This window comes from Dasypus novemcinctus, chromosome 6 (assembly GCF_030445035.2).
Source record: "Dasypus novemcinctus isolate mDasNov1 chromosome 6, mDasNov1.1.hap2, whole genome shotgun sequence".
NCBI lineage: Eukaryota > Metazoa > Chordata > Mammalia > Cingulata > Dasypodidae > Dasypus > Dasypus novemcinctus.
The window spans coordinates 46,648,569-46,671,586 of NC_080678.1; positions in this window are offsets into that span (position 1 = coordinate 46,648,569).

Below are 23,018 nucleotides of genomic sequence, written 5' to 3' on the forward strand. Positions count from 1 at the left end.
CCAATCCTGCTTAAACTCTTTCAAAAAGTAGAAGTGAAGGGAACGTTGCCTAACTCAATCTATGATATCAACATCACCCTAATACTAAAGCCACAAAAAGATGCCACAAGAAAAGAAAGCTACAGACAAATCTCTCTAATGAAACTGGATGTAAAACACACAACAAAACCCCTCCTATTCACACTCAACAATGCATCAAATGAATTATACACCATGATCAAGTGGGTTCCATCCCTAGGATGCAAGGATGGTTCAACATGAGAAACTCAATCAATGTAATAAACCACATTAGCAGATCAAAAGAAAAAAAATCACATGATTATCACTATTGATACAGACAAAACATTTGACAAAACACAGCATTCTTGATAAAAACACTTCAAAAGATAGGAATAGAAGGAAACTTCCTCAACATGATAAAAGATATATATGAAAAGCCCACAGCTAGCATCATATTCAATGATGAAATCCTAAAGGTGTACCCTCTAAAATCTGGAACAAGACAAGGATGCAAATGTCACTGCATTTAATTAATATTATGTAAGAAGTATGTGGTCCAGCACTGAGGCAAGAAAAAAATATAAAATGCATCCAAATTGGAAAGGAAGAAGTAAAAATTTCACTGTTTGCAGATGACCTAATCCTATACATAAAAAATTCTGAAAAATTAACAACAAAGCTTTTAGAGCTGATGAACAAGTTCAGTAAAGTGGCAGGATATAAGATCTACATGCAAAAATCAGTGGCATTTCTGTATACCAATAATAAGCAATCTGAGAAAGAAATTAAGGAAAAAATTCCGTTTACAATAGCAACTAAAAGAAACAAATACCTGGGAATAAACAACTAAAGATACAAAGGATTTGTACACAGAAAACTACACAACATTGTTAAAGGAAATCAAAGAGGACCTAAATAAATGGAAAAATATTTGATGTTCATGGATTGGAATACTAAACATAATTAAAATGTTTGTATTACCCAAATTTATTTACAGATTTAATGCAATCCCAATACAAATTACAATAGCATTTTTTTACTGAATTTGAAAAACTAATTATGAAATTTATTTGGAAGACCTAGGGGCCCTGAATAGCAAAAAGCATATTGAAAAAGAAAAATGAAATTGAAAGAATCATGCTAACTCACTTTAAAGCATATTACAAATCTACAGTGGTCAAATAGATGGGACCTCCTCAAAATTAAAAATCTTTGCACTTCAAAGAAGTTTGTCAAGAAAGTGAAAAGGTACCCTACCCATTGGGGGAAAAAAGGGATAACCATTTATCTGATAAGAGCTTGATATCAAGCATATATAAAGAAATCTTAGGTACCAAAAATATGAACACAAACAATCCACTCAAAAATGGGCAGGAGATTGGAATAAATATTTTTCCAAAGAGAAAATAAAAATGGCTAAAAAGCACATGAAAAGATGCTCAACATCACTATTAGGGAAATGCAAATCAAAACTGCAATGGGATATCAGCTTACACCTATCAAACTGGCAGCTATTAAAAAAAACAGAATGACAAGTGCTGGTGGGAATGTAAAATGGTGCAACCATTGTGGAGGATGGCTTGGTGGTTCCTCAGAACTATAGAACTTCCATATGATCCAGTAATCCCACTGCTAGGTATATATCCAGAAGAATTGAAAACAGGGACACAAACAGATATATGCACACCAATGTCCATAGAAGCATTGTTCACTATTGCCAAAAGTTGGAAGCAAGCCAAGTGTCCATCAACAGATGAATGGACAAGCAAAATGTGATATGTACATGCAAAGGAATATTACTCAGCTTTAAGAAGGAATGAAAATATTGACACATGGGCCAACATGGATGAATCTTGAAGACCTTATGTTGAGTGAAGTAAACCAGTCACTAAAGAACATATATTACATGACCTCGCTGATATGACCTAAGCAAATTGAGCACACTCACACAACTAGAGTCTGAAAGATAGGTTACCAGGACACAGAAAGAGTAAACTGTGATGAGCCAATGTTGATAGTGATGCAGGGATGTGAGTAGGGTCAAATGTACTGGAATGGGAGGGGGACCAGGGTGGTGGGGTTGGGTTTGACTATCCATGGATCTGGGGGGAGGGTTGGAGGAAAGAACAAGTGATCTCTGGGGACTTGTACATCTGTGGTTAAAACTACAATGGTGGGAAGGTTCTTTAGGCAAATATGGAGTTATTGGTGCAAGGCACACTTGGGGCATGCTTCTATGTAATATGAAAGTGTCCATCTTGTTATAGGGTGTTATCTCAGTGGGAGGAGACCCACACAATAAAAAGAAAATATTAAACTTCCAGCATGAAGAATCCTGCTAGGTTTTCAAATAGAAGTACAAGAATCTTTCAAGAACATAGGCAGTGCCTTATGAATGAAGATGAGCAAATATGTCAAGCCCTTAATAGTAATGTATGTGACTATGAACCTTATTCTTCAAAAATTGCAATCTAGTGGTTACCATGGTTTCCAAGGAGAAGGGAAGGGATGGATGTAGAATGGGTCATTTTTAGGGCACTGGAATAGTTCTGCAAGATCTTGCAATGACAGACAAAGGCCTTTATGCATTTTGTTAGAACTTATATGAGTGTATGGTACAGAATGTGAACCATAGTGTAAACCATTGTTCAACTTTAGTGGCAATGCTTCAATATGTATTCATCAATTGTATCAAATGTACCATACTTATATAAGATGTTATTAATAGGGGAATATGTGGGGGGGGGGTATATGGGAATTCCCTATATTTTCTCTGTGACTTTTCTCTTACCTAATGTGAAAAAAAGTGAAAAAAAAATAAGACAGTGGGGGAACATACAGGAGGAATTGCCACTGTACATAAAAGATAGACCTTACAGGAATGAAAGACACAATGCAAAAACATTTTTTAGTTTATATATAGAGAGAGAGCTGTATTTTTTTATTTTGTTTTTTGTTGTTGTTGTTGAATTTATTTATTTGGGTTTGTTTGGGGGAAGGTTTTAGATTGCATAAGAGATACAACTGTGGCAGGGGAGGGTCACTGATGTGAGCTGTCAGTGGTGGGGGGATGTGTGGGGAGGGTACACCTGGACATGCCTTTATGGAATATGAATGTATTCAAGTGGTAATAGGGTATGGTCTCAGAGGATGAAGACCCATACAATAACCAAAAGAATATTGAATTCCCTTACTGGAGAACCCTGCTACATTATCTGATAGAGTGGCAAGAATCCCTGAATTACATGTGCAGTGCCTAGTGAAAGGGGATTTTGATTTTGAAGCTTGTATTTGTGGTAAATTCCTGATCAATTAGAAACTAGCATAACTTAGGTTTCCTACTTGTTGTGATTTTTTTTATTAAATTATATTTTAAAAATAATTTCACTTAGATTTTTCATTTTATTAGTATTCTGGCTTTTTATTGTTTTATTGTTTCTGGTTATACCCTCCTTCCCATTTCAAATAATGTGTATTTGTCTTCTCTCTACCTTATCAGCATTGCCAAATTTGGAAAACTTAATGATCTCTTCAAAAATTCCATTCATACTGTTTATTTTTACTGATTCCACCTCCTGTTTTCTTTACCTTAATTTTGTATTGGTTTCTAGATTCTTAAATAGAATACTTGATTATTTTTATTCTTACATGTTAGTAAAACTATTCATAGCTAAACATTTTGTTCTGAATATAGCCTGGTGATGTGTTGTCATTGTTTTCATAAACATGACAAGAAACTTTCTATATATTAAAAACTATAAAATACTTAACTATTCTCTCATTTTTTGCTTGGAAGTTAGTTCCATTCTTTTAAATAATTATAAATAGTGCTATTTTGTTTAAAATACTACCTTTCTTGATATATTAATTATAAAATTTTGAAAACTTCATAAAAGCTAAAGATACACTTTACACTAAAGAATCTAGAATATACCTCTTATTTGGTATTCTTAAGTCTCTAATTGAGTTGTTACACCATTATTGTTTCTTTTCATAGCACTAAAATATATTTTTATTAATTGCCAAAGGAAAACATCACCATCTGCTTAGAGTCAATGACCTGCAACACTAATTATAGTACATGACAGACATAGTTAAACAGGGAGTAATATTAATGCTTTTGTGTGTTCACTGCTGTGAGACGGCCTTAGGCTTTCATTTTAGAGGAGAAGATCTCTTCTGTTGCCTTTGAAAATTATATTGATTTTACTGATAGATTAATGAAAGTTTTATTTGACACCATGTATCACTACATAGGAAAAGAATTTAACCATATACTTCATAAAATTCTTGTAGAAAAGATAATGAAATGATGTGTAGGCTTTGAGGTAGACAATAACCAGTTATAATATCCAATGATAATTACAGGGTATAGTGAGAAAATTAGTATCATGGAGGAATAGTGCTAGGAACCTCACATATGCTTATCAGTACCCAAGCCTGTAACTTATCAAAGAAGTTTATGCAGAAATAACCAAGAATATACATGCATATGTCATTTCTTCTTCTTCTTTGCAGTAGCATGAGGTTCACTGTGACCCTAAGCAGACTGCCCTATAATAAGGGCTAATACTCTAACTATAGATTTGTCATATGACCCAGCAATTCCACTGCTGGGTATACATCCAGAAGAACTAAAAATAAGGACATGGACCAAATATACACACCAATGTTCATAATGGCATTATTCACCATTGCCAAAAGTTGGAAATGCCCATCAACAGATGAATGGATAAACAAAACGTGGTATATACATACAATGGAAAACTACTCAACTGTAAGAAAGAGTACAATACTAACACATGGGATAACATGGATGAATCTTGAGCACCTTATGTTTAGGGAAGCAAGCCAGGCATTAGAGAACAAATACTACATGACCTCTCTGATAGGAATTAAGCAAAATGAGCCATTTTAGAGAACTAGAGCCTAGAAGACAGGCTTACAGGAAATGGGGGGGGGGGGAGAGGAAGGTTATGAGGCAATGCACACCTGGGCATATCCTGGGGAGCTCTGCTACATTCCGCAATGCAACAGCAACAATCCTTCAAGTGCAGGAGCAATGACCAGTGAAGAAGGATCATCCAACAATGGGCCCTTGATACTCATGACTATGCTTTTATGAGCCTTTTGCACTTAGAATATCAACTTGGCCTAGTGTTGCAGGGTGCCTAAGAGTTACCTCCTGAAAGACTCCAGGTTGCTAAAATGTGGCCATTCTCTAAGCCAAACTCAGCATATAAATACGTTACCTTCCCCCCCAGCATGAGACATGACTCCTAGGGATGAGCCTCCCTGACACTGAGGAATTACTAAGAAGCACCGGCTGGTAATGCGACTGGAAAAAGACTTTGAGTAAAAGGGGGAAATATTAAAGACAAATGAGTTTATATGGCTAAGAGAATTCAAAATGTGTTGGGAGGTCATCAGAGGGTTTGCACTTATGCACACTTCAACAGGATCTCATAGAGAGCCAAAGTAGATACTACCCAATATAATGGTGCTCCTGAGGGCTATGAAGACACTCAGGTCGTATGGTTATGGCAGATGGCTCTGGAGTTTGGTGCCTTGACAGTGGGCCCTACTTTGGAATTTGTGCCTCAAAGTATGATGGAGTTGGATTCAGATGTGACTTCTCTACACATGCCTCTTCTATCCCTTTTACTGAACCTGTGGTTGGTGTCTGCAAGCAGGGAAGTCCCATCTATCAGCCATATGGCATGGAAGCCCCCTCTCTATAAAGAGGTGGAGTGGGCATCAACATCACAGAGTTCTCAGTATTGGGGAATAAAATATGGACTAGACTGGACTTACTGATATTCTACTATTGAATTATTGTAACTCTACCAATGGAAGAAATAATATCATTGATGTAGAGATGGTGGGCACTTGAGTTGCTGAAGGCAGGGAGAGGGAAATGGTAAATACAAATGAGTTTTTATGGTTAAGAGATTTCAACGTGAGTCAGGAGGTCATTCCAGAGGCTATCCTTAGGCAAGTTGCAGTAGGATCTCATTGACTGCCACAGCTTCAAATAGCAGGGCTCCTGAGGGCTCTAGAGATATCCAGACAGTATAAGCAGGGCAGACAGCTCAGGAATTCAGCACCATGTCAATGGGCCTTATTTTGAAATTTATGCTCCTCAGTGTAACAAAGTTAGACTCATTTATAGGTTCTCTACAACTGACTCTTCTGTCCCTTTCACTTGAATCTATAATTAGCACTGTACTTCATAAATTTATGTCCCAGAAATTTAGATCTTTGATCCACCTATGTGCCAGTTGAGCCCTGAATTTCAGCAGAGTTGCAACATCTACTCTCCTGCTGTAACATGGAGGCATTTTGGGGACTTGGAGTTGTCCTGAATGATGTTGCAGAGACAGATGCAGGACATTATATATCCTACCATAACCCACTGAATGCACTGTGAGAGAGTGTAAATTACAATGTAAACTATAATCCATTCTGTATAGCAGTACTCCAAAATGTGTACATGAAATGCAACAAAAGTACCACAATAATGAAAGAAGTTGTTAATGTGGGAAAAGTGGGGGTGTGGGGAATGGGACATATGGGAATCTCCTTTATTTTTCAATGTAACATTTTGGGTGATCTATGTATCTTTTAAAAATATTTTTTAAAATTACAAAAAAAAATAAGGACTAATACTGAAAATGTTATCAACCTTAGTGAGTGTCAGGAACTGTTCTAAATCTAAATCTCATACATGCACATCTCATTTAATCTTCAGGATAACACTATATTATATTTCCATTAATATGATGAAGACATTAATTAATATATCCTCCCACTGCAAGTATTTAGAAGTTCTGGATAAAATAATATGAAAATACATTTAAAAAGAAATCATTCAGCTAATAAGAAAATAAGTGAAAACTCTGTGTGGCAGGTAGTAAAAGGATGGTAAGTGCCCAAGTCCCCATTCTGGGGAGTTCTGTTGTATTCTCTAATAGGACATTAAGAATCCCCCAGAGTACGAGGGCAATGTCTAGTGAAGGAAGACAGACATTATGCTGGGCCTTTGACATTGATTATTATACTTATGAACCCTTTCTTGTGAAATTGAAGCTTAGCACAGTATTACACACTGCCTAAGAGTTTCCTTGTGAAAGCCTCCTTGTTGCTCAAAAGTGGACTTTCTCTAAGCCAGACTTAGGATATAAATGCACACTACCTTCCAACAAGCATGGGGCATCATTCCTGGGGATGATCTTTCCTGGCAATGAGGGATTATCATGAGGCACCAACTAGCAGTGCATCTGGAAAAAGACCTTGACCAAAAGAGGGAAATAGTAAATGACTTTTTTTAATTCTTTTTTTTTGTCTTTATTTTTTTAATGTTACATTAAAAAAATATGAGGTCCCCATATACCCCCACCCCCTTCACCCCACTCCTCCCCTCATAACAACAACCTCCTGAATCATCGTGAGACATTCATTGCATTTGGTGAATACATCTCTGAGCACTGCTGCACCTCATGGTCAGTGATGCACATCATAGCCCACACTCTCCCACAGTCCACCCAGTGGGCCATAGGAGGACATACATAGGTCCACCCAGTGGGCCATAGGAGGACATAACTGTCCCTGCAGCACCACCCAGGGCAACTCCAAGTCCCGAAAATGCCCCCACATCACATCTCTTCCTTCCACTCCCTACCCTCAGCAGCCACCATGGCCACTTTCTCCTCAACAATGCCACATTTTCTTCTATTACTAATCACAATAATTCATGAATAGAATATCAGTAAGTCCACTCTAATCCATACTCTATTCCTCCATCCTGTGGACCTTAGAATGGTTGTGTCCTCTCCACATCTATATCACGAGGGGGCTTAGATTCCACATGGATGCTGGATGCAATTCTCCTGCTTTCAGTTGTAGGCACTGTTGGCTCCCTGATGTGGTGGTTGACCTTCTTCACCTCTATGTTAGCTGAGTGGGGTAAGGCCAATAAACAAATGACTTTTTAATGGTTAAGAAATTTCAAAGTAAGTCAGGAGGGCATTCCAGAGGTTACATTTATGCATTTCTCAGCAGGATCTCATTGACTGCCACAATAAACAGTGCCTCAAATAACAGCTCCTGAGGGGTCTAGAGATATCCAGAACTGTGAACAGGGCAGACAGCTCTGGAATTTGACATCCTGTCAGCAAGCCTTCCTTTGGAATTTATGCTCCCCAGTGTAACACATTTAGACTAATTTATAGGTTCTCTACAAATGGCTCTTCTACCCCTTATATTTGAACCCATAATTAGCATTATACTTGATAAATGTATGTCACAGAGACCTAAATCTTTGGTCCATCCATGTGCCAGTTGAACCCTGAATTTCAGCAGAGCTCCAACACCTACTCTCCAGTTCATTGGACTCACCCAGGACAACTAACAAGGAAATGATGATGGACAATTCCCATCCCAATGAGCAGTGTATTGCTACTGCAAGAAAGATTGCTAAATTCATCTGCCCCATGGGATCTAAGCCTCTCAATTAGAAGCAGAGTGGGCATCACCAACCCAAAATCCTCAAGATTAGGGAATGAACAATGGATTAAGGTAGACTTTTTATTATTCTACCATAGATATTATTCTACTAAAGACTGATTATTATTCTAGCAATGGAAGAACTCTTACCATTGATGTAAAGTCAGTGACCACCAGAGGTTCTGAGGGATGGGAGAGGGAAGAATAGGTGTAATATGGGGGCATTTTTGGTACATTGAATTAGTCCTGCATGACACTGCAGTGATGGATATAGGTCATTGTATATTTTGTCACAACCTACAAAATTGTGGTTGGACAGAGTATAAACTATAATGTAAACTGTAATCCATGGTTAGTAGCAATGCTTCAATATGCGTTCATCAATTGTAACAAATAAACCATACTAATGAAGGATGTTGTTAATGTGGGAAATTGTGGGGGGGGGCATGGGGCATATGGGAATCCCTTATAGTTTTTATGTAGTATTTATGCAATCTAAAACTTCTTTAAGAATAAAAAAAAATTACTTATATATTTTCAAAAGAGGCAGCTACCCTACCTCTACATGAGTTAAGCATGAGATTTCATTAGGCTAAATAACTAACATTTATTCATTCCATTGTTTATAACATATATGTAACTCTGGTTTTTATTTCTCTTTTTGATGAATTCTATATTTTTGTAACAGTGAAAGGAGCGATACAATCTTTTTGTACCTGGGGAGGCTGACAGTCTGGTTTGATGCATATATATATATATATTTTTAAGATGCTTAGATTACATAAATGTTATATTAAAAATATAGGGGATTGGGGGTGGAGCCAAGATGGCATCAGAGTAAGGAGCTCCTGGAGTCAGCTCCTGAAACAGGGCAGTTGGTGGTCACCCAGAGCTACCTAAAGCATATTTTGGAGGATCCAGGAGACCAGAGGAGTATCCTGCAACATCCTTGACAGTGTGGAAGGAGAAGAATATCCATCTACACAGAGGAATCATGAGTAGAACACTGGATGCTGCGGAGGTCGGTGCCTGTGGCGTGCAAGCCACCTCAGGAACTATTCCATGGTTCGAGTTGAAGTTCCATCTCCCCCAATAAAAACATGAGGAAAACACGGTGTGGCACCGACTTCAGGTACTGATTAGTGGATTCAGTGGGCTGAAGTAGAATCCTAGGAACAACTAAACTTTGAGCCTGTCCGGGTCAGAGGGAAGCCAGTGGCCATCATTCTGACTCCGCCCCCGGCAGGAGGGGAAGCTGTGCTGACTGAAAATCACAGTGCTTGTGAGGACTGGCTTCTTTCCACCCAGGATGGATTGCAGATCTAGCCTAAACCCCTGTCCCACCTCTGGCAAGGAGGAAGCTGGGGAGACCTGCACCACCTCTCTGAGAAGCTACAAGCCACACTGCGAGGCTGGTGCCCATTCTACCTTAGCAGCACAAGCTGCCTCAGGAGCTATTCTGTGGCTGGAGCTGGAAGCTCCATTTCTCATAAACAGTGGAGGAAGAGACACATGTCCAGTGACTGCAGCTACTGATTAGTGGACTCAGCTGCCTAAAATATAATCCTAGAGCCAGCTAGGGTCTGAGCCTGTCCAAGTGGAAAAGAGTCCAGTAAATGCCATCTTGACTCTGCCCCCGGCATGAGGGGGAGCCTGGCTGACTGAAACCCAGTGAAGTTAGGGACAGGCTCTTTCCACTAAGATCAGATTGCAGCCCCAGCCTAGGCTCCAGCTGCACCTCCAACAGAGAGGTAGCTGTCGGGACCTGCACCAGGCTCTCCAGGCAGTGCTCTCCGCCGGCAGAGGCTTGCTGCAATCAGTTCACAATAGGTTGTTTTGAAGGGAAGGCAGCACAGAACTTTACAAAATAAAGGTCAGAGAGAGAGACACAAGAGAGGAGATAAAGATGGGGACTCACAGCTTTTGGAACTGAGAGCCTTGACCCTAGTTTCCACCTCGTATTTACTGGAAACTATCAAGCAGCCATTTGCTATTAGAACTGCAACATCATTTATAATAGGGAACAACAGCAACATCTACAATAGAATAGGTGTAACATTTACAATAAGGAACAGGTAAGCCAGTTTCCCATATTTCCCCCTTTTTGTTTTTACAGTCTATGCAAATGACGTTTCACTGATTAACAAATCTTCCTGCATGATATTTTCACTTTTAGGTTTGAACAATACTCATTAAATTTTTTTCTCAATACATTCAGTCCCAGGATTGTTTAAACTTAAAAAAGAGATTTATATATTCAACAAGGTACAGATATATATCACTTAAAGTTCATCAAATCACTTAAGTACACAATGTTTCATTATCAAAGTTCTGATTCATATTCAAGCATTTTATACATAATCCATAACTGCAACAAGAAACAATAAGACTTCTAACCAACAGACATTTAATAAATAGACTTTCATTTCTTATGGGCTTAAGATTCCCAACTAATAAGGCTATATAGGCCAGTACTCAATAATAGTGCTGGCGGTAATACAAAAGAACTTGAGGGTGGAAGCAAGATGGTCGCTGAGTGAACTTGCCTTGAGATTTCTACTGGGAAGAAACGGCTGGGCACGGCTGGAGGTTCTCCCAGGTGGAGCTTTTTCGGGATTTTTGCAGGGCAGGAAGTGTCTGGACATTGATTTGGTGGAAAGGTGCGCCAGGAAACACCTCACATTTGCTGAGGTTTTCTCAACCTCCACTGCCTCATTTCTATGTAAACTGATTTAGGCTACCTACACTATCCTCTTTCCTCTACATCTTGATATCTGCCATCATCTACTGTCTCTCCTATATTCCACCTCCCACCTCCCTTTCTTTGATCCACAAAGTGTCTAAGCCTTAATTTCTAATACCTTTGTTTTGTTTTCTGTCTGTTATCCACTCTTGAAACTATTACCTTTCTTTTCTTTTTTTCCTCTCTCACGAAAACAATAGCTTTTTAGCTCATACCATATTCCTCCCATATTCAATCATCTACCTCATAATAGGTACTCTACCTACTGCTATAACTCTACAAAATTTACATGAATCTAACCTCCATCCTCCCAGATCTCATATTCTTGCTTGGTTAACATATATCACCAATACTACTTTACACTTTTCCCTTGCTTACACAATTGCCTTTCCCCAGCACTAATACTTTCCTTTAAAGTGAACTTAACCAACAACAAGAAATTAGAATAAGAAGAACAAAGTGACAAAGAGAAGATATAACACTTACGCAAAAACAACAGCTAATTAATCCCCAAGAGTAGACAAAGAAGCTAAGGAACTGATTAAATCCGTCAAGATTAAATAATGACCAGAAAGCAACAAAAATCTACAAACCAAACCAATAATCAGGAAAACATGGCTGAATCCAATCAACAAACCAAAAATCAGGAAGGGGAGCAGAACTTTGCACAAGCAATGAAAGATCTCAGAACATTTGTCACCGACAAATTTGATGAAGTAATGAAAGAGGTTAACAACATGAAGACATCACTTGGAGGGGAAATTGCAGACATACGCAAAAAGATAACAGATATGATGGGAATGAACACCACAGTTCAAGAAATCAAAAATACACTTGCAGCAAATATCAGCAGACTAGAAAAGGCAGAGCAGAGAATTAGTGATGTGGAAGACAGTACATCAGAAATCAAACAGATAGTAGAAGGGGTCGATAAAAAGATAGAAAAAAATCCAGCTAGGACTTAGGGACCTGAATGACAATGCAAAATGCTCAAACATACGTATTATAGGCATTCCAGAAGGAGAAGAAAAGGGAAAGGGATCAGAAGGAGTGTTGCAGGAAATAATGGCTGAAAACTTCCCAAATCTACTGAAAGAGACAGATGTACATATCCAAGAAGCACAGCACACTCCACTGGTCATAAACCCCAACAAGCCCACCCCAAGACATATACTTGTCAAATTATCCAATGCTCAAGACAAAGAGAAAATTCTAAAAGCAGCAAGAGAAAAGAAAACCATCACATACAAGGGAAGCTCCATTAGATTAAGTGCTGATTTCTCATCTGAAACCATGGAGGCAAGAAGGCAGTGGTATGATATAGTCAAGGTAGTAAAGGAAAAAAATTTCCAACCAAGAATACTCTATCCAGCTAAACTAGCATTCAAACATGATGGAGAGTTCAAAATATTCGCAGACAAACAGAAACTGAAAGAGTATACCAACAAGAAACCTCCCCTTCAAGAAATTCTAAAGGTAGTTCTGCAGGAAGAAAGGAAAAAACAGGACGGGCAAAGTTGGAGGAGAGTATAAGAGCAACAACAACAACAACAACAACAAAAAGACAAAAAGAGAAGGGAAAAAAATACAAACAAAATATGACAAACACAAATCCAGTCAAAATATGGCTAACACAAATAATTCCTTGAAAGTAATAACACTGAATGTCAATGGATTAAACTCACCTATCAAAAGATTCAGACTGGGACATTGGATAAGGAAATATGATCCTTCCATGTGCTGTCTACAAGAGACACATCTTAGACCCAGAGATACATGGAGATTGAAAGTGAATGGTTGGAAAACAATCTTACGAGCAAACAATAACCAAAAAAAGGCAGGAGTAGCTATATTAATATCAGACAAAATAGACTTTAAATGTGAAACAATTGTGAGAGACAAAGAAGGATACTACATTTTAGTGAAAGGGAAAATCTGTCAAGAAGATCGAACAATCATAAATATTTATGCTCCTAACAAGGGCGCCTCTAAATACATGAGGCAAACGCTGGAAAAACTAAGTGAAACAATAGATGCATCTACAATTATAGTGGGGGATTTTAATACACCACTATCAACTCTGGACAGAACATCTCAAAAGAGAATCACTAAAGAAAAAAAACATTTGAAGAGTATATTAGAGGAGCTGGATCTAATAGACATATATAGATTATTACACCCAAACACAGCAGGATATACATTTTTCTCAACCACACATGGATCATTCTCCAAGATAGATCATATGCTAGGCCACAAAGAAAGGCTGAATGAATTCAGAAAGATTGAAATCATACAAAACAATATCTCTGACCACAGTGGAGTCAAGCTGGAAATTTGCAAGGGACAGAAGCCCAGGTTTCACACCACGATTTGGAAATTAAACAGCAACACTCTTAGAAAAACAGTGGGTCAAAGAGGAAATCTCAAAAGAAATCAATGACTACCTTGAAACAAATGATAATGAGAACACAACATACCAAAATTTATGGGATGCAGCAAAAGCAGTACTGAGAGGGAAATTTATAGCCATAAACTCATATATCAAAAAAGAAGAAAGCAAAAATTGAAGAGCTAACTGCACATTTGAAGGAATTAGAAAAACAACAACAAAGTAACCCAACAGGAAAAAGAAGGAAGGAAATAACAAAGATAAGAGCAGAACTAAATGAAAAAGAAAATAAGAAAGCACTTGAAAAGATAAACAAGACCAAGAGCTGGTTTTTTGAGAAGATTAACAAAATTGACAAACCTTTAGCGAGACTAACAAAGAAAAAAAGAGAGAAGGTGCAAATACACAAAATAAGAAATGAGAAAGGCAATATCACCACTGACCCCACAGAAATAAAGACTATCATAAGAGGATACTTTGAAAAACTATATTCCAACAAAAATGACAATCTAGAGGAAATGGACAAATTCCTAGAAACACATAAGCAGCCCATATTGACAAAGGAAGAAATTGATGATCTTAAAAAACCAATCACAAGCAGAGAGATAGAATCAGTTATTAAAAATATCCCAACTAAGAAGAGCCCAGGGCCAGATGGCTTCACAGGTGAATTCTACAAAACATTCCGGAAAAAACTGACACCAATCCTGCTGAAACTATTCCAAAAAATTGAAACAGAAAGAACATTACCCAACTCCTTCTATGATGCCAACATTACCCTAGTACCAAAGCCAAACAAAGACATCACAAGAAAGGAAAATTACAGACCAATTCCTCTAATGAACCTAGATGCAAAAATACTTAACAAAATACTTGCTAATCGTATTCAACAACACATTAAATGAATTATACACCACGACCAAGTGGGATTCATCCCAGGTATGCAAGGATGGTTCAACATAAGAAAATCAATCAACGTAATACACCATATAAACAGATTGAAGGGAAAAAATCACATGATTATATCTATAGATGCAGAAAAAGCATTTGACAAAATACAGCACCCTTTCTTGATAAAAACACTCCAAAAGATTGGAATACAAGGAAATTTTTTGAACATGATAAAGAGTATATACGAAAAACCTAAAGCCAACATTGTTTACAATGGAGAAATCCTAGAATCCTTCCCTCTAAACTCAGGAAAAAGACAAGGATGCCCATTGTCTCTGCTCCTATTTAACATTGTCTTAGAAGTACTTGCTCGAGCACTGAGGCAAGAACCAGATATAAAAGGCATTCAAATTGGAAAGGAAGAAGTCAAAATTTCATTATTTGCAGATGACATGATCCTATACATAGAAAACCCTGAGAGATCTACAACAAAGCTTCTAGAACTCATAAATGAGTTTAGTAAAATCAAAGGTTATAAGATCAATGCGCAAAAATCAGTAGCATTTCTGTACACCAATAATGAGCAAGATCAGGAGGAAATGAAGAAACAAATACCATTCACAATAGTAAATAAAAAAATCAAATACTTAGGAAGAAATTTAACCAAAGAGGTAAAAAACTTATACACCGAGAACTATATAAGACTGTTCAAGGAATCAAAGAAGACCTAAATAAATGGAAGAATATTCCTTGTTCATGGATAGGAAGACTGAATATTATTAAGATGTCTATCCTACCAAAACTGATCTACACATTCAATGCAATCCCAATAAAAATCAACACAGCCTTCTTTAAGGAACTAGAAAAACTAACTATGAAATTTATTTGGAAAGGAAAGAGACCCCGAATAGCCAAAGACATACTGAAAAAGAAAAACGAAATTGGAGGAATCACACTACCTGACTTCAAAACATACTACAAAGCTACAGTGGTGAAAACAGCATGGTATTGGCATAAGGAGAGACACACAGACCAATGGAATCGAATTGAAAGCTCTGATATAGAACCTCACATATATACCCACATAATATTCGATAAAGCCACCAAACCCTCTCAACTGGGAGAGAGTGGCCTATTCAACAAATGGTGTCTGGAGAACTGGATAGCTATATGTAGAAGAATGAAAGAGGATTACCATCTCACACCTTATACAAAGATCAACTCAAGATGGATCAAAGACCTAAATATAAGAGCCAAGACCATAAAAACCTTAGAAAGCAGTGTAGGGAAACATCTACAGGACCTTGTAATAGGAAATGGATTCATGAATATCACACCTAAAGCACGAGCGGCAAAAGAACTAATAGATAAATGGGACTTCCTCAAAATTAAAGCCTTCTGCACCTCAAAGGAGTTTGTCAAGAAAGTAAAAAGGGAGCCCACACAGTGGGAGAAAATATTTGGCAACCATATATCTGATAAGAAACTTATAACTTGCATATATAAAGAACTCCTATATCTTGAAAATAAAAAGATAAACAACACATTTAAAAAATGGGAAAAAGATTTAAACAGACACTTCTCCAAAGAAGAAATACAAATGGCTAAAAAGCACATGAAAAAATGCTCCAAATCTCTAGCTATCAGGGAAATGCAAATCAAAACTACAATGAGATACCATCTTACACCCATAAGATTGGCAGCTATGAAAAACACAGAAGAATACAAATGCTGGAGAGGATATGAAGAAAGGGGAACACTCATCCACTGCTGGTGGGAATGCAGAAGGATACAACCATTCTGGGTGACTGTATGGCAGTTTCTCAAAAAACTAGCCATAGATTTGCCATATGACCCAGCAATACCACTGCTGGGTATATACCCAGCAGAACTGAAAACAAGGACGCAAACCAATATATGTACACCAATGTTCATAGCAGCATTGTTCACTATTGCCAAAAGTTGGAATCAACCCAAATGCCCATCAACAGATGAGTGGATCAATAAAATGTGGTATATACACACAATGGAATACTACTCGGCTGTAAGAACAAATACACTACAAACACACGTGATAACATGGATGAATCTTGAGAATCTTATGTTGAGTGAAGCAACCCAGGCATTGAAGGACAAATACTACATGACCTCAATGATATGAAATAAGCAAGCTGCCTCAGAGAGCAAGAGACTGAATGATAGGCTTACAGGAAATCAGGGGGTGGAGGAAGGATGTGAGCCGACGTCTGCAGGGGTGGAATTTATGACGAGCTGGTGGTAAGCATGAACACAAAGAAGAGATAAAATGGGGGCAAGGGGTTGCCTTTGGGAGGGGCTTTTCGGGTTTGAGGGTGGCTGGGGATGGGCGGATGGGTAATATTGCCCAAAGTGGGGGGAGGGAGGGGTAGCATACATACATAGGAGAGTGTCAGGTGTTGGTGGAGAGTAAAATGCCGAGAAAATCATATCGAAATATAATTAAGAGGGTTACCTGTTTAGAATGTTCGGAGGGGATGGTCCGATGCGGGACGGGCTCCTGAGGAATGTCTGAATGCTCATTTTGCCAGAGTGGGTGGCACCATTGGGTAGAGACCCAAGTAGTGAGAGTGGGGGTGGACCCACATCCTGGGGAGAACTAATGCCATCAAATAGAGGGAACTGTATCTCTCGAGAGAAAGGGTGGCTCCCAGGGCATTGGGGCAGTTGAGCAAGTTAGGCCCTGAACACTATTCCAACTATCTCTAGACGTGGCTCCTCGGGAAACGGAGGTTGGCTGTCACTGTGGGCACCAAGGTGGATGGGAAAATGGATGTTAAATGTGTGGAACCAAGGTAAATGGGGGGTAAGAGAGGAGTTTCACGAGAGTACACAAGGATGGATATAAAACATGTAATATTACACCATAACATATAGGAGATGACAGACTGATAATGTAAACCATAATGTAAAACATAGGATAACTAAAAACTTAGAAAACTGTGTATCCTAAAGTAAGCACCACAATATAAGCACAGATGTCACCTTGTTTGAAAGCTATTGTCTCAGACTCTGTACATCACTTTAAGTAAATATGATGTGAATAGGGTGTAAGAGTATCGCTGTGGAAGGGAAAAGGTTTTGTGGTGGATGTGTGGGAGTGCTGTATATTATATATATATGAATTGCTGTGGTCTAGGGCTCTTGTGAAGAGAAGTTCAATAATTAGGGGGAAAAAAAAAAGAAAAAGATAGGATGTAGATTTTTTTTCCAAGTCAACACATATTCTATATCTAACCTTTAAACCCATCGCTATATGCCATTTTGCTAGTAAGGGATCCTGACATTATATTGGGCTTCAATTTTCAGGAAGTTCTGGATCACAGAGTGATGGAGGAATATGGTATAGGATACTATTGACAGGTGATATATGGCTGACAGGGAGCTATACAGGACATATGTCCAGGGTCCATGGTAATGTTTGGATATACTCATAATGGCAACAATTAAAAACTACAGCTGGGGGGGTACTGGGTTCCTGGCTGTCATGGTCAGGTTCTCTGTCGTGGTCCCTAGGGGAACAGCGACAGTCTCCCAAGTGCAGTGGCAAGGACCGGGAAGGAAAGAGGGTCCAACAGTGAGCCCCTGATGCTAATGACTATGCTTGTGAGCTGATATGCCTGAAATAAGAACAAGGCCTAGAGCAGCATTGTGCCTGGGAGTTTCCTCCTGACAGCCTTCATGTTGCTCAAATGTGGCCAGTCTCGAAGCCAAACTCAGCATGTAAATGCAATGCCTTCCCCCCAGCGTGGGACATGACACCTGGGGATGAGCCTCCCTGGCACCGAGGGATCACTATCAACTACCAACTGATGATGCAACTGGAGAATGACCTTGAATGGAAGATTCAATGCAGATCAGCAGAATATCCCTGTCTACATAAAATAACCTGACTTTAAAATGCTGTTTGACCTAATCTAAGGGGGAAATGGAAAGGAGAAATGAGTTTATATGGCTACGAGTCTCTAAAAAAGAGTCTGGAGGCTGTCAGAAGGATTGCCCTTATGCACAACTGAACAGAGTCTAAGAGACAGATAAAGTAGATAAATCCCCAGATATTGGTTCCTTTGAGGGCTAAAGAGGCCCATGGGTGCTATGATCATGGCAGATGGGATTAACTGCCATGTCAGATGGCCCTTCTTTGGAGCTGGTGTTTATGCATGATGAATCTGGACTCAGATGGGATCTCTCTTCTTAAGACTTTCATGCTACTGTACTGGAGTTGTAGTTGGTGTTGGGGCTTAAGATATATTTAGGGGATCTGAATCTCTGGACTGACAATGTGATAGCCAGGCCCTGAGCCTCAACAGACTCCAGCACCTACAATCTGATTTATTGGACTCACCTCACTCAGCTAAGATGGAGTTGAAGAAGGACAACCACCACACCACGGAGCCTAGAGTGCCTACAACTGAAAGCAAGAGGATTGCATCCAGTATCCATGTGGAATCTGAGCCTCCTCTTGACATAGAGGTGCAATGGACACAACCAATCCAATGTCCACAGAGAAAAGGTGGCATTGGAGTGGGAAAAGTGGACATGGTGGCTAATGGGTATGGGGAATGACAGGAAGAGACGATATGTGGAGGTGTCTTAGGGACTTGGAGCTGCCCTGGATGGTGCTTCAGGGGCAATCACCGGACATTATAAATCCTCACAGGGCCCACTGGATGGAATGGGGGAGAATATGGGCCATGATGTGGACCATTGACCATGAGGTGCAGAGTGCCCAGAGACGTACTTACCAAATGCAATGGATGTGTCATGATGATGGGAATGAGTGTTGCTGGGGGGGGAGAGGTGGGGTGGGGGTGGTGGGGTTGAAGGGGTCCTCATATATTTTTTTGTAATGTAATATTTTTACAAAATCAATTTTAAAAATTTTTAAAAATTAAAAAAATAAAATAAAAACTGAAAAAAAATAATAGTGCTGGCTACATCAAATTCACAGGCTAAGTCATTACAGAATCCATTAACATGAGAAAACATTGTAGGTATCAAATATAGCAGAGAGTATAGTTTTGTCTTACATATAACATATAAGAATTTGATTGAGCAGCAGGGACTTTACAGCTTGTCCCAATTGTTTGCCTCTTCCAGGCCCTTAAAATACCATCGTCTCTGATGTTTTTTAGTAGGGTCACTGCCACAGGTTTCTTCTATGCAGCCTGATTCATTGCCATCAGCCCAGGGCAGAAAGCCTTGAAGAACTGCAAAAGTCCATTGCTGACCTCTTCACACAGATTTTGCACTTTATGTATCCCTTCAGGCTTGTTTTACTTTTACAAAACACATCTTACTGAATGCTACCACAATACTTTTACAACTTGCTATATGCACACTAGTTTTGTCCCACATATCTCCATATTAACCATTTTATTTTAGGACAAAATACACCTTATAACATTTCAGTTAGCATTCCTGATGGATGTAGGATGACCAAATACCTGAAAGTAACTTGTTTCTCTTGCTGTTGCTAGGATACAGAGAAAAGAATTGTAGGTAAATCAGAAGGTAATGAAATGCAACCCTCTCTTTGGGCCAAATTCCACTTTTGGTGGTCAAGAATATCCTGTTGAAGCAATGAAGTATGAAAACCAGCTTCAACCAGTTGGCCATAACTGCACAGAAGCAGCCCCTTGCTGTCCTCACTTCAACTTGCTAAATTACCATAGTAAAATTCCCACCCAGGGGTGGAGTTATCTGCCCCTTTCTTGATCATGCAATGTATGTGCAAGCATGATTTCCTGAGCATACTAATCATACAATTATATAACTAGCTATGTGTGTTCATCCATATGCATAAAAACTAATGCATAATCAAAGCAAATGTTAAGTAGTAACTTGGGTATTTAAACAAGAGTGGAACTGCAGCATGGGGAGTCAGGTCTGAGTCACTTTGGATGGGCCTTGGCTCCTTATCTCTGCAGACATAATAAATGTGAGTTTGCCTAACTCGTGTTGAAGTTTTCTTCATGCCATCTCTGGTTATCCATAAAGGCCCTGCTTTGAGGCATAACATTCTCACAAACTTTTTACCTTTTTCAATATTCGCTTAACTTTTACAACTTTCATTTTATCCTTCCTTTCTCTTTTTTTTCTCTTTCTTTCTTTTTCTCTCTTTCTTTCTGGTCACTCGCCCTGCTCTGGGCATCCACACTGCTCTGGGCACCTGCCCTGTTCTTTTTCTTTCTCTTTTTCTTTTTCACACACACTGAAACAATTACAACACACACACTGACATTGAACAAAGAGAAAAATACAAAAGTGGTTTCAAATCTATTAATCTAGAATTTCTTCATTGTTTCCCTTTATAATTCAACATTTCTTTTCCTGTTTTCCTCCTCTCAATTTCCTTCTTACTCTCTTTCTGTTCCCAAGTCATACTTGCTTTATGATGCCATGCTTGAAAAAGTTCTGTAGTTTAGATACTTTGATGTAAAGCCATTCTAGTCTTTGGAATGAGACCCAAATGTGCAGTTTTCAGCATCCTTTTCTCCATCTGTATGACCAGAGGTTCTGGGTTCCACAGGAACTTCCTCATCTTTTGGTGTTCTTGGTATGGCTTTATCCAGAGAGCTGATACCCACACAGGACATTCTCTGTCTCCTGGGGAAATACAAGCAAACCCTGGAGGACTTAAAAGGCTTTCCAAACCACTTGGGGCTCTGCATCATTACAACCACTTTAATTTCACTTGAGGCGATCCTTCCATTCGGGTCCCTGTTCAGGCCTCCAGTTGCTGTGAGCCTTCTTCCCTTCATGACCCACACTGGGTGCCAGTTACTGCAATCAGCTTACAATAGGTTGGCTTGAAGGGAAGGCAACATAGAACTTAACAAAATAAAGGGACAGAGAGAGACACAAGAGAGGAGATAAAGGTGGGACCAGGGGACTCACAGCTTGTAGAACTGAGAGCCTCAACCCTAGTTTCCTCCTCGTATTTATTGGAAACTACCAAGCAGCTGTTTGCTATTAGAACTGCAACATCATCTATAATAGGGAACAACTGCAACATCTACAATAGAATAGGTGTAACATTTACAATAAGGAACAGGTAAGCTAGTTTCCTACAACAGAGGCTGAATAGTTGGACACCTGGGGCTGCTTCCCACACCCCAAGAGAATAGAAGACGAGTTAGGTCCTTGGCCTCTCTGGGCAATGGCAGGAGTTTTCAGCCCACAGATTTGTTGAGTGCCTTTGAGCCCATCTCCACCTTTGTCCCCCCACAGGATAGGAGGGGGCTGGTGTTACCTCAAACTCTCAGGGCAACAGTTTTGGGCTGCACAAATCTGAGTGTTGGGCACCTGTGACTCCACCTCCATCTCCAATAGGACAAGTGATGGACTGTGTTTGCCCAGCCTCTTTGGGTATCTGCAGGTGTTTTTGGCCCACACAGCCTGGTCTGGTGGGTACTTATGGACACACCCTCACCCCCCAATAGGAAAGAAGGGGGCTGATCTTTCCACAGCCTTTTTGGGCAACAGCAGACTTTCAGCCTTCATGGACTGGACTATTGGATGCCTATGAATCCACCCCCACCCCCAATAGGATAGGAGGGTTTTGGTGTCTCCACAGCCTCTCTGGACAATGGTGGGTACTTTCAGCCAACAGGGACTGAACTATTGGGTGCCTGTGGATCCAACCTCATGCCTTAAGAGGATAGAAGGGGGCTGGTGTTTCCTCAACCTTTCCAGGCAGTGGCAGGTATTCTCAATCTAAAGGGACTGTTGAGCACCCATAGAACCACCCCTACCACCCAATAGAATAGGAGGGAGCTGGTGCTTCCTCAGCCTCTCTGGGCAACGATGGGTACTTTCAGCCTACAGGACGGAACTATTGAGCATTTGTGGTTCTGTTCCCACCCCCTAAAGGGCAGAAGGAACAATACTCCCTAAGCCTCTCAGGGCAACTACAGGCATATCTGGCCCACAGAGATTAGATTGCTGGGCACTCCAGAGGGTCCATTCCCACTCCTGGTATGGAGAGGGTCTGGTGCTACATCAGTTTACCTGAGCAACTGTGGTCATTTTGGACCCATACAGCATAGATTGCTGACCAAAACTATAGCTCCACCCCTGCCTAAGGTAGGAGAGGAAGGGGTATGAAGCTTAAGCTTCATCAGTGTCTCCGGGTGACTACAGACATTCTTGTGCCCAACTGGGATTATTACACACAGCTACATCTCTGTCCCTACCCCTGACAGAGGAGAAAAGTGGGAGAAACTTCATCAATTCTTGGGGCAACATGGGCAGCTTCGGTCTCCATAGCTTACAGCACCAACTATGTCCTTGGCTCCTACTACACAACCAGCAAGGGAGAAAAGATAAGAAATCCCTAAACTAAAGGGAGAAACTGCATCCAGAATAAATACATCTAGCAAGCCAGATGCAGAAACACCAGCAAAAAATTACAATCCATACCAAGAAACAGGAAGAAATGGCCCAATTAAA